Source organism: Pleurodeles waltl, chromosome 4_1 (genome assembly GCF_031143425.1).
Source record: "Pleurodeles waltl isolate 20211129_DDA chromosome 4_1, aPleWal1.hap1.20221129, whole genome shotgun sequence".
Lineage (NCBI taxonomy): Eukaryota > Metazoa > Chordata > Amphibia > Caudata > Salamandridae > Pleurodeles > Pleurodeles waltl.
The window spans coordinates 821,910,813-821,924,677 of NC_090442.1; the positions used below are offsets into that span (position 1 = coordinate 821,910,813).

A 13,865-nucleotide genomic window follows, 5' to 3' on the forward strand; every position below is an offset into this window, starting at 1 on the left:
TTAGTGTCTTCTCTTCTCTTCTCTTTTTGGGAACCAATAGTTCCGCCCTTTGAACTTCCGCTGTCTTTTTGCATGCCTTCTTTACTACTCTATATGGGTAACCTCTAGATCTAAATCTCTGTGTCATTATAAGTCGCTCTTCCTCAAAACTTTGTGGGGTGCTACAGTTTCCCTTAGCTCTTAATAATTCCCCGTAAGGTATGCTCCATTTTACATTCGGAGGGTGGTGGCTTGTTGCATGTAATATGCTGTTCCCTGATGTACTTTTCCTGAACAGTTTTGTGTGTAATGTACCTTCTTTTACACAAACCTCTATATCTAAAAATTCCATCACCTGTTTGTGTACTTTGAATGAAAATTGTAAGTTTAGGTCCCTGTTTGGTAATGAGTTCAGAAAATCATATAATACTGCTTCTGGACCTTCCCATATCATAAATATATCATTGATATATCGTGTCCAAAATATGATATGTTGGAACCATTCCCTCTTTTCATCTGCCATCACCCATTGTGTTTCCCACCATCCCATAAACAAACAGGCATAACTGGGAGCGAAGCAACTTCCCATCGCAGTCCCAGTTGTTTGTCGATACCATTGATCCTCATAAATAAAGAAATTATTTTCCAAACAAAACTTTAACATATTTAGAAGTAGTTCAGAGTGTTCCAATAGTCTGATTGGTTTATCCCTAAAAAAATGTCGACACGCCTGAATTCCTTTCTCATGTGGGATACAAGTGTACAATGATACTACATCTCTAGTTACCATGATGTAGTTCGTTTGCCAAGGAATGTCCTGTATTTTTGTTAGAAAATCTGTAGTATCTCTGCAATATGAGTTCAGATTCAATACATACGGACTCAAGAAATAATCTAAATAAATAGAAACATTCTCCAAAAGACTGCCTCTAGCTGATACTATAGGGCGGCCCGGGGGGTTCTCAATGTCCTTATGAATCTTGGGTAGTAGATAAAAACAAGGTGCCACTGGTTTCTGTACTAGTAGGAACTTGTACTCATCATCAGAAAGTTAAACCTCTGCTGACCCCATCAAAAAGCAAATCATGACACCTGCTTATAGAATGTCGGTAAGCTAATATTGTAGACCTCTCGTAACATGCTGGATTTAACAATTGTCTCTTGACTTCTTGTTGGTACTTAGTAGCGTCCCATAACACTACATTGCCGCCCTTATCTGCCGGCTTTATCACAAATGAAGTTGCTTTTTTAAGAGATATTAATGCTGTTCTTTGACCTGCTGTTAAATTCCGTGCATATACATCTTTCGACCTCTTCCACAAATTCAGCAGCTCAAAAGTCACTGTTTCATGAAAGGCATCAATATTATCATGTGGTAAAACTGGATTACATCTAGATTTTGCTTTGAAGCTGCTGCCGCTGGCACAGTCTGTTTGTAAGTCTAGATCCTCTAATAACTCCATATCTGTTCCCCATGTTTTTTCCCCTATCTCCAGTTCTCGTAAAGACGCTAGACCGTCTATATCACTGATCATTAGTTCTGAAGCCAACTCTGAACTGTTTATAGCTGTTGAATGTGATAAAGTTACATCCTTTTTTTGTTGTGCAAAGATTTTCATTAACTTCAATTTCCTGATCAGGTGAAAGATGTCAATACGTGTTTTCATATAGTTGAAATTCGCTGTTGGACAGAAAGATAACCCTAATTCCAATATTGATCGTTCGTCCTGTGACAGAGTATGAGAAGAGATATTTACCACTGTCAGCTCTCCTTTCTTCATTGTTTCTTTCTCCTGGTTTGTCGTGCAATCCTGCCACCCAAATTCTCGTTGTCCTGTTGACCTGCCCCCTCTCCTGATCTTTTTGTTTCTGCGCCTTCGCCTTTGTCTCTTGGAGGTTTTCTGTGGTCTTGAACTCATCTGTAAAAAACGATACTCCTCCAATGTAGTGAACGGTTGACCCACCAATGTGCTTGGGCCCGGGGTTTCTTCCAGGTCTGATATGTTTTCAACACTCGATTCCGATGTGGATGTCTCCTGTCGCCGTAGGGCTTCACCTTGTCTGTAATCTTGACGAGCTTGGTCATAGCGTCTACTAAATGTTAAGACACGCCCTGTTGCATAGTCGTTTTTGTCCCGCAAGAATTTCTTCTTTTTCTTCAATTTTATTTCATCTTCATACTTTTTAAGACGTACCTCCATCTCTTCACAGAATTTTTTGATCTCATCTTGTGTCTCATGTTGTTCGAGATTTGCCTTTAGCCTTTTGATTTCTTCACTAGTTTGCGTGAGTTCCATCTCCGCATATTTCGATAGAAGTTCTAACATACTCTTACAGGTAGCTGCCATTAGAAGCGACCATTCTTCCAAAAGCTTAGGATGTGGATTAAAATGTGACGGAGTAATTAGAATTCGTAGGCCCCGTGGGACCCGACCAACCTCGATGTAATTATTTAGCGAAATCACTTCCCAAGCTCTATTGATCTCCTTTCTCCTTAATCTTTCCATTTGCCATAATTGTTGTTTGAGGGTCATCATGCCTTGTACCTTCCCGTCTTTTCCCCTATGTATGTCAGAACCCGTATTCGTCGCTGTCTCGTCAAACAGATTCCGCGCCTCATCTCTTCTTTGACGCAATATTTCATTCATTTTTCCTTGTTTCCTTGTTTTCTTTCCCTTTTTTTTTATTTTTTTTATTTTTCCTCCCCCTCTCTTTTATATATTATTTCCACAGGTGACATTCACTGATAGTTCATCAGAATTGTGAATCATGTATTGAAGAAAGTAGTAATGTCTACTGAAATGTCTTTATAAATGCGCACAGGGAGTTATTTCTCTCTTCTCATAAATATCTGATTTTTATTCTCTCTCATATATCAATCTCCACAAGTATACTCCGTCATCCCGACTTGTCCAAAAAATTCAGTGTCTTCTTTCAAACACTGTAATCACTTAGGGGTACTGAGCACTTGCTCTCATTTTAATATGCTCACTAGGGAGCCATTCTTCGCAAAAATCAATATTGCCGTAGCGGTGCTTTTGAATCTCCGGCACCGAGAAATTGATGCTGTTTAATTGTTATCCTGCCCGTAGCGGCATTTCAACGCCAAGGGAGACAGGAGACAGTCTCATTCTCTGCCGCGTTGTGCAAGGATAATCACTATCCTATCCTTAATAATATTCTCACGTATGTCTATATATATATATATATATATATATAGAGAGAGAGATTTGCCGCCAGTTGTCTTGCAGTTGCAGCTTGCGTTTTCAAAGCAATGCACATACTTCAACTGACGCTTTTCAACTGTAGCTTTTAGGCAGCAATAAAAAAGTCAAGTAAGTATTGTGACTATGTTTCTGCTACAAAAGGGTCAGACTTGTCTAGTGGCAGTTTTAGTGCCATAAAGAAGCGCAGAAAGTTTATATGCCTACTGCAAAGAGCAAATCCGTATTTTATGTAAATAGCTGAGTACATTAGTAAAGTCAGCCATTACCTGCGCTATAATACCAATGAAATGTATGTGCGGGATGGAGGGCGGCTATGGAGAGATGGAGGGCACTTTTGCTGGGTGGTAATGAGGGAATCCGAGGAGGAGGGAGTGGGAGCACCAATAATGATTGTTGGACTGGGCGCAGGAGGTGCTAAAGACTGTGACGAATGGTATGTGACAAGTGTTTTTTGAGTGTCTTGAAAGAACGTGCTGATTGAGGGAAGAAGCGCAGGTAAGGTGGCCTCTACTGTTGCACGTATCTCACACACACCATCGATTTTGTGACTGTCTACGTAGGCTAGTGTTTTAGAGCAACAGTTTAGCCAATAGCAGAGATGGCATCTTGATGGATGACTGCTGCCGGCACTCTGGTTATAGAGGACAACTCTGACATACAATCTGAGACTGAGACATCAGATACTGAGACAGCATCTGAGGGTAGGACAATGGCGCAGACTCTGGGAGTGATTTTTCAGTCGGAGGAGTCCCATTCGATAACTCCTCTTCCAGTACATTAGGAGGGAGGTGATGAGGACAGTCCTGCTGTCCCTTCGCAAGCTGTTTGTGCAACTGGGTAATAGTGGGTTAGCCCAACCCAGAGAGCAGGTAAATGCGGGGGCAAGCAGAGAGAGAGAGAGAGTGCTCTCTTGGGAGCTCCCCAATTTAGTTCAGCCCCAAATTCCACCGCCCAAATCGTATTGTGGAGACATCAAAATTATCTATGGCAAAACAAACTGGTTTTGTAAGGCGGGCACCTGTGTTTTTGGTCCTGGGTTCGGCGGCCATATAGAGAAACACACTAAACCCAAACATTTCTGGAAACTAGACATTCGGAGGAATCCACAGAGGTGTGACTTGTGTGGATTCCCCAAAGTTTTCTTACCCAGAATACCCTGGAAAGCTGAAATGTTGAATAAAAACTCTATTTTTCTCGCATTTCTGTCACACAAACTACAGGAATATGCTGGGATCCACAAAATTCCTACCACCCAGTGACTCCTCACCTGTCCTGATAAAAACACTACCCCACTTGAGTGCCTACACCTAGTGCCTGCGTCAGGAATGGATCACCCCAGGGTCAACAGCTGCCTCATGTGAGGACCAACATTGACCGTTGTGTGATCTATTCCTGTCGCGGGCACCAGGCACCAGGCCTACCCACACAAGTGAGGTATCATTTTTATCGGGAGACTTGGGTGAACGCTGGGTGGAAGGAAATTTGTGGCTCCTCTCAGATTCCAGAACTTTCTGTCACCGAAATGTGAGGAAAACGTGTTTTTTTAGCCACATTTTGAGGTTTGCAAAGGATTCTGGGTAACAGAAGCTGGTCAGAGCCCCACAAGTCACCTCATCTTGGATTCCACTGGGTTTCTAGTTTTCAAAAATGCGCTGGTTTGCTAGGTTTCCCCAGGTGCCGGCTGAGCTAGAGGCCAAAATCCACAGGTAGGCACTGTTTTCTATGAAAAAATGTGATGTGTCCACGTTGTGTTTTGGGGCATTTCCTGTTGCGGGCGCTAGGCCTACCCACACAAGTGAGGTATCATTTTTATCGGAAGACTTGGGGGAACGCTGGGTGGAAGGAAATGTGTGGCTCCTCTCAGATTCCAGAACTTTCTGTCACTGAAATGTGAGGAAAACATGTTTTTTAGCCACATTTTGAGGTTTGCAAAGGATTCTGGGTAACAGAACCTGGTCAGAGCCCCACAAGTCACCTCATCTTGGATTCCACTGGGTTTCTAGTTTTCAAAAATGCGCTGGTTTGCTAGGTTTCCCCAGGTGCCGGCTGAGCTAGAGGCCAAAATCCACAGGTAGGCACTGTTTTCTATGAAAAAATGTGATGTGTCCACGTTGTGTTTTGGGGCATTTCCTGTTGCGGGCGCTAGGCCTACCCACACAAGTGAGGTATCATTTTTATCGGAAGACTTGGGGGAACGCTGGGTGGAAGGAAATGTGTGGCTCCTCTCAGATTCCAGAACTTTCTGTCACTGAAATGTGAGGAAAACATGTTTTTTAGCCACATTTTGAGGTTTGCAAAGGATTCTGGGTAACAGAACCTGGTCAGAGCCCCACAGGTCACCCCATCTTGGATTCCCCTAGGTCTCTAGTTTTTTAAAATGCACAGGTTTGGTAGGTTTCCCTATGTGCCTGCTGAGCTAGAGGCCAAAATCTACAGGTAGGCACTTTGCAAAAAACAGCTCTGTTTTCAGTCAAAAAATGGGATGTGTCCATGTTGTGTTTTGGGGCATTTCCTGTCGCGGGCGTTAGGCCTACCCACACAAGTGAGGTATCATTTTTATCGGGAGACTTGGGGGAACGTGGGTGGGAGGAAATTTGTGGCTCCTCTCAGATTTCAGAAATTTCTGTCACTGAAATGTGAGGAAAATGTGTTTTTTTAGCCACGTTTTGAGGTTTGCAAAGGATTCTGGGTAACAGAACCTGGTCAGAACCCCACAAGTCACTCTATCTTGGATTCCCCCAGGTCTCTAGTTTAAAAAAATGCACAGGTTTGGTAGGTTTCTCTAGGTGCCAGCTGAGCTAGAGGCCAAAATCTACAGGTAGGCACTTTGCAAAAAACAGCTCTGTTTTCGGTCAAAAAATGGGATGTGTCCACGTTGTGTTTTGGGGCATTTCCTGTCGCAGGTGCTAGGCCTACCCACACAAGTGAGGTATCATTTTTATCGGGAGACTTGGGGGAACCCTGGGTGGAAGGAAATTTGTGGCTCCTCTCAGTTTTCAGAAATTTCTGTCACTGAAATGTGAGGAAAATGTGTTTTATTAGCCACGTTTTGAAATTTGCAAAGGATTCTGGGTAACAGAGACTGGTCAGAGCCCCATAAGTCACCCCATCTTGGATTCCCCTATGTCTCTAGTTTTCAAAAATACAGAGGTTTGGTAGGTTTCCCTAGGTGCCGGCTGAGCTAGAGGCCAAAATCTACAGGTAGGCACTTTGCAAAAAACAGCTCTCTTTTCTGTCAAAAAATGTGATGTGTCCACGTTGTGTTTTGGGGCATTTCCTGTCGCGGGCGCTAGGCCTACCCACACAAGTGAGGTATCATTTTTATCGGTAAACTTGGGGGAACGCTGGGTGGAAGGAAATGTGTGGCTCCTCTCAGATTCCAGAACTTTCTGTCACTGAAATGTGAGGAAAACTTGTTTTTTAGCCACATTTTGAGGTTTGCAAAGGATTCTGGGTAACAGAACCTGGTCAGAGCCCCACAGGTCACCCCATCTTGGATTCCCCTAGGTCTCTAGTTTTCAAAAATGCACAGGTTTGGTAGGTTTCCCTAGGTGCCGGCTGAGCTAGAGGCCAAAATCTACAGGTAGGCACTTTGCAAAAAACAGCTCTGTTTTCGGTCAAAAAATGGGATGTGTCCATGTTGTGTTTTGGGGCATTTCCTGTCGCGGGCGCTAGGTCTACCCACACAAGTGAGGTATCATTTGTATCGGGAGACTTGGGGGAATGCTGGGTGGGAGGGAATTTATGGCTCCTCTCAGATTTTAGAAATTTCTGTCACTGAAATGTGAGGAAAATGTGTTTTTTTAGCAACGTTTTGAGGTTTGCAAAGGATTCTGGGTAACAGAACCTGGTCAGAGCCCCATAAGTCACCCCATCTTGGATTCCCCTAGGTCTCTAGTTTTAAAAAATACAGAGGTTTGGTAGGTTTCCCTAGGTGCCGGCTGAGCTAGAGGCCAAAATCTACAGGTAGGCACTTTGCAAAAAACAGCTCTCTTTTCTGTCAAAAAATGTGATGTGTCCACGTTGTGTTTTGGGGCATTTCCTGTCGCGGGCGCTAGGCCTACCCACACAAGTGAGGTATCATTGTTATCGGTAAACTTGGGGGAACGCTGGGTGGAAGGAAATGTGTGGCTCCTCTCAGATTCCAGAACTTTCTGTTACTGAAATGGGAGGAAAATGTGTTTTTTAGCCACATTTTGAGGTTTGCAAAGGATTCTGGGTAACAGAACCTGGTCAGTACCCCACAAGTCACTCCATCTTGGATTCCCCCAGGTCTCTAGTTTTAAGAAATGCACAGGTTTGGTAGGTTTCTCTAGGTGCCGGCTGAGCTAGAGGCCAAAATCTACAGGTAGGCACTTTGCAAAAAACAGCTCTGTTTTCGGTCAAAAAATGGGATGTGTCCACGTTGTGTTTTGGGGCATTTCCTGTCGCAGGTGCTAGGCCTACCCACAAAAGTGAGGTATAATTTTTATCGGGAGACTTAGGGGAACGCTGGGTGGAAGGAAATTTGTGGCTCCTCTCAGTTTTCAGAAATTTCTGTCACTGAAATGTGAGGAAAACGTGTTTTTTTAGCCACGTTTTGAGGTTTGCAAAGGATTCTGGGTAACAGAACCTGGTCAGAGCCCCACAAGTCACCCATCTTGGATTCCCCTAGGTCTCTAGTTTTTTTTAAAGCACAGGGTTGGTAGGTTTCCCTAGGTGCCGGCTGAGCTAGAGGCCAAAATCCACAGCTAGGCACTTTGCAAAAAACAGCTCTGTTTTCTGTAAAAAAAATGGGATGTGTCCACGTTGTGTTTTGGGGCATTTCCTGTCGCGGGCGCTAGGCCTACCCACACAAGTGAGGTATCATTTTTATCGGGAGACTTGGGGGAACATAGAATAGTAAAACAAGTGTTATTGCCCCTTATCTTTCTGTACATTTTTTCCTTCCAAATATAAGAGAGTGTGTAAAAAAGACGTCTATTTGAGAAATGCCCTGCAATTCACATGCTAGTATGGGCACCCCGGAATTCAGAGATGTGCAAATAACCACTGCTCCTCAAAACCTTATCTTGAGCCCATTTTGGAAATGCAAAGCTTTTCTTGATACCTATTTTTCACTCTTCATATTTCAGTAAATGAATTGCTGTATACCAAGTATAGAATGAAAACCAACTGCAGGATGCAGTTCATTTATTGGCTCTGGGTACCTAGGGTTCTTGATGAACCTACAACCCCTTTATATCCCCGCAACCAGAAGAGTCCAGCAGACAAAACGGTATATTGCTTTCAGAAATCTGACATCGCAGGAAAAAGTTACAGAGTAAAACATAAAGAAAAATGACTGTTGTTTTCAGCTAAATTTTAATATTTTTATATTTCAGCTGTTATTTTCTGTAGGAAAACCTTGTAGGATCTACACAAATGACCCCTTGCTGAATTCAGAATTTTGTCTAGTTTTTAGAAATGTTTTGCTTTCCAGGATCCAGCATTGGTTTCACACCCATTCCTGTCACTAACTGGTAGGAGGCTGAAAGCACCAAAAATAGTAAAAATGGGGATGTCCCAGTAAAATGTCAAATTTGTGTTGAAAAATGTGGTTTTCTGATTCAAGTCTGCCCGTTCCTGAAAGGTGGGAAGATAGTGATTTCAGCACCAGAAACCCTTTGTTGATGGCATTTTCAGGGAAAAGAACACAAGCCTTCTTCGGCAGCCCTTTTTTCTTTAAAAAACGAAATTTTCACTGTATTTTGGTTATTTTCTTAGTCTCCTCCAGGGGAAACCACAAACTCGGCTTACCATTAGAATCCCTAGTATGTTGGAAAAAAAGGACGCAAATTTGGCGTGGATAGCTTATGTGGACAAAAAGTTATGAAGGCCTAAGCGCGAACTACCCCAAATAGCCAAAAAAGGGCTCAGCACTGGGGGGGGGGGGGGGAAGGCCCAGCAGCTAAGAGGTTAACAACATACATTTTCTAAGTTCAATTACACAAACTTATATGTTATTGGCAGATTGATGAAACTGAGTACAATCTGTACGGGTGCTCTCATGCAGTGATGGCACCCTAGTCATCAATTTGCAATTTGAACGGCCATACAGGGCCATTGTTGCATGGATGAAAACTGGTTGACTGTGGTCACCTCAGCTCAGTCCACTGTGCGCAATCACCAAGCCCCTGACTGTGTCAAGGATAAATGTAGCGTATTTGAGAGTTTGAGGTGGTGTTGGTTGCTGATCTCACATCCTCATGATGGATCATCTGCACTGCGATGTACAGTCCCCTGCAGACATACACCTGCATGTTTGTGATCCCATGGCCAAGTATGTGAAGTTGCCTTTGAGGGACTTGATATCAGGCTTGCCCTATAATATACTGGGGAATGGCAGCTTTTTTGTGTAGGACATGTCTCATACATGTTTACATATGTGTATTGTCAGTTTCCATTGTTTCACATGATTTCCCAAGATTCAGTGTGGTTATTCCTTGGATGCTTGGCTAGGTCATTGATATATTTTTTTAACCGTGTCTTGTCTGTAGACCCAGGATATAGATACTGTCCTCCCTGAGCTTACCTTCTTTGTGGATGTCCACTATGGAACCCTGGCACTGGTCTAATGGGAGTAGTCACCCCTTCTGACTCTTCTCATACATCTGCTTTAGATGTGAGGCAAGCTAAGTGGCTGTCAACTTATATGGTTGCAGTGTTACCCTGTTGGGCCCTGATGCTTTGACAAGCTTTACATCCCTGATGACTCTTACAATTTCCTCTAGGGAAAGTGTATCTTCTAAGGCTTCCCTATCCTCTGTAGTGAGGCTTGGGTGGGGCAAATCACTCAGGAGCTCGCCTGCTTTGTTTTTTGTGGTGAAATACCTTGCATAATCGATTTTCCCCCAGTAGTGGCCAAACATATGGGCTATGGTTTATCCACTACTAGCAGGCTCCCCTGACTCCTGGATCCCAGGTACCCATCTATCTGCTGCCTCATACCTGTCCAACCAGGCCAATATTTTTCCTGTTCTGCTCCCCATTACATTGATCTTGTGCTGTGTTGTCCTATTGTGCATATTAGCAGCTCCCTGGGCCACCTATCAGTATTAATTTTGCTTCAAGACAAGGATGTGGGCTCCCTCTGATCCTTCTTCATCAGGTATGCCGCCCTCAATTGACAAAAACTCACGCTTAAGAACCTTCAATTTGTCACTTTTTGGTTGTTTCCCTTGTGCCATCGTGGTGAGACCCACCCCCTTGACTACTGTCTCACAGGCCACCCACAACGTGAGTGGAGACTCAACTGATGTGCTGTTTTCCAGAAAATGATGGTCTTTTGAGGGTAATATTCATTCTCTACTTTTTGGCTCTTTAAGGCTACCAAGGCCTCAATATTATGTGGGTAGTGTTTATCCTCTCAGCCCCACCCCTCACCAGTCAAAGGGGGGAGAATAGTCAGCCATACCCGTGGTTAAGTTGGTGGCCTCACTGACTTTTAATAGCTGAGAAAGCATTCAATTCAGGAAAGACTATCATGTACCCCCAAGTAAAAGGATGAGGTGCTGGCTTGCTGAGTTAAGGGTACACCATACATATGCCAGTCTCTGGGCAGTGAGGAAGTCTGCTAATGGTCAACTGACTGTATCAAGGGGCCTGGTAGCATGTTGGTGTGTGCTATCACTCAGCGTTGCATTGAGGTCCCCTCACATGATCACTTCCCCATCTGAAAGACTGTGAAGCAGAGTGGTCAGGGCTGATAGTTCGGAGTCGTGAAGTCATGTTGTGAGATCTACTGAAGGTATGTTTAAGATGCCCCCCACCCAGATCACAGAGAGCACCACATAGGGAACCAGTAGATTGGTCCATATTTGACAAATGACCAGAGGCAGCATTCTCCTCACCAACCTTACTACGCCTCTAGAGAGGTGGTATGGCCTGCATTAGGAGCCTTATTATATCCCCAATGCTAAAGGGCATTACACTTATGGCCTAGGAGGTGAGTCTCTTGTAGGGGAACCATCTCAGGGGAATCTGGTTTGATGTACTGGGGCACCACTCCCCGTTTGACTTTGTCAGGTAGGCCATTGACATTCCAGGATGCTATCCTTAGGGTTAATATACTAACTTTGGACATCCCACTGTATGGTTAAAGGGCCACACACAGGGGGTGCCGGCCCTAAGCTGTTTGGGGTTCAGAGTATGAGAGTGAATATCCTGTGTGCCCCAGCTATGTTGATTGGTCATATGTATTTTGCTTGGATATTAACTACAACAACTATACAATTAACTCTGCAATCATCACTCCTCCGTCCCTGCTACACTGTGCAGCAGATTCAAAACTGTTCACCTCCCCAACTGTGCATAGCACCTGTTGCTCCAACCAAACATGCTGCTAACTGGTATGAGTCAGTACTGGCATCTGTCCCCCCATCCCTTTCCTGGAATGTCTTTACCAAGTTAGGGGCATATTTATACTCTGTTTGTGCCAAATTTGCGCCAAAATATTTGACGCAAATTTGGTGCAAACCTAACACCATATTTATACTTTGACGCCCGACCTCGCGAACGTCAAAATTCAGCAGTGTGCGTCATTTTCTGGATGCGTGAAACCGCCTTGCGTTAATGACATGCAAGGTAGGCGTTCCTGTCCAAAAAATGACTTTAAGGCATGTGAGACTTATTTATACTTCTGCGTCATTTTGACGCACAGGAGGGGGCGGGCCTTATGGCACCCAGCCTGATTTGCACCGTTTTTTAACGCCTGGGTGAGGGCAGGCGTTAAGGGACCTGTGGGCTCATTTCCATGGTCTCTGACCATGGAAGCAGTCCACAGGTGCCCTTCCCTGCCCCCAGGGACACCCCCTGCCACCCTCGCCCACCCCTGGAGGACACCCACGGATGGGGGACCCATCCATGGTAAGTGCAGGTAAGTAGAGGTAAGTATTTTTTTTTACAGTGGCGTAGGGGGGCCTAACTTAGGCCCCCCTACATGCCACTGTGCCCAATGACATGCCCAGGGGACAGCAGTCCCCTAGGCTTGGCCTTTGGGCAGGGGGGCATGACTCCTGTCTTTTCCAAGACAGGAGTCATTTCAATGGGAGTTGTGCGTCAAAACATGGCGCAAGTCTGGTTAGAGCCATGATTTTTTACTCTAACCTGACTTGCATCATTTTTTACGCATAACCCCCATTCTTCCCTATGCCTGCGTTGCCCAGTTTGAGTCATTTTTTTTACTCTTACCAGGCTGCATAAATAAGGCGCCCGCCTGGCACGTTGGGATGGCATTAACCAGTGGTAAATATTTTTATGCAAACCAGCGCTGGTGCTGGTTTGCATCAAAAAGTATGAATATGGGCCTTAGGTCCTCATTACAACATTGGTGGTAAATCCCGCTTACTGCCGTGCAGAAGACTGCCAACACACCACTGCGGGCGTGGAAATCCGCTACAGCTATTACGACCCACAGCTCAGAATCCGCCAAAATCTAGACACCCATACAAGTCCGCCACACCAAATGTCAGTGATAAACTGGCGATAACAAAACCTCCACCGTCACGCCAACAGGAATACGCCCACACTATCACGACCCACGAATCCACGCAGCGGTCTTTCAACTGTGTTTTTGTGCACGTTGAATCCGTCCCGGAAAAGTTTGCGATTGGACTGTCATAATACTGTGGGCAGTACATTGTCTTCCGCCTGTCTGTTGGCAGTGACCGCCAAGTTGTTTGTTTGTACCTCTGTGGCGGTCGGAGTGTTAAAGTGGCTGTCTCTGTTGGCAGTTTCTGCCACTGTCGTGATTCAATTTTTTTTCCCGCCAGCCTGTTGGCAGTCTTACCGCCGCTTTACCACCGACCGCCAGATTTGTAATGGGGGCCTTAGTGTCTTATATCCTCTGTTTCAATCTTGCTTCCAATTACTGATTTAGGACCATCGCAGCCTGCTCCCAGCCCACCCACAAGATGCTTTGGGTGCATATCCATTGCCACGTTTATGATCCCACAAGCTGCTCTGGTTTCCCATTGGGTCCCAAGATCTGTTTGGGTGATCTGGACAATGCCAGGCTAGGCATTATGGAGGTCATTACAACCCTGGCAGTCAAAGACCGCCAGGGCTGTTGTGACGGAAACACCGCCAACAGGCTGGCAGTGCTTCCCATGGCATTACGACCGCGGTTTAAGCACCGCGGTCTCACTGCCGGGGCCGGCGGTTTCCTGCCACAATGGCCCTGGGGTTGTAAAGCTGTGGACACATATTTGTAGAGTCCCCCTAAGGCTAGCGGTATGGGGAGTCGTGGGGCCCCTGGGGGCCCCTGCACTGCCCATGCCACTGACATGGGCAATGAAGGGGCCCCCTGACAGGGCCCGTGCAGCTTTTCACTGTCTGCTATGCAGACAGTGAAAAGCGTGACAGGTGCAACTGCACCTGTCAAACGGCCGCAACACCGCCAGCTCCATTTGTAGCCAGCTCCTGTGTTGCGGCAGAGATCCCCGCTGGGCCGGTGGGCAGAAACTAGGTTTCCGTCTGCCAGCCCAGCGGCGATCTCCAAATGGCCATAGAGGGGGTCTATATGTTTAGTCCCGCAGCTCCACCTCAAGTGTTTCACTATACTCTTTTGCCATGCCGCCACCCTGGCGCCTCTTAGGGTGGTTGCAGTGTCTTGACCCTCCTGACATTCAACCCAGCTAA

At 45.3% G+C, this 13,865-nt stretch overlaps 1 pseudogene; it reads right to left on the reverse strand.

Moving 5' to 3' along the window:
- Positions 1 to 12,133: 12,133 nt before the first annotated feature.
- LOC138288645 (small nucleolar RNA SNORA17) lies at positions 12,134 to 12,229 on the reverse strand (annotated as a pseudogene).
- Between the last annotated feature and the right edge of the window lie 1,636 nt (positions 12,230 to 13,865).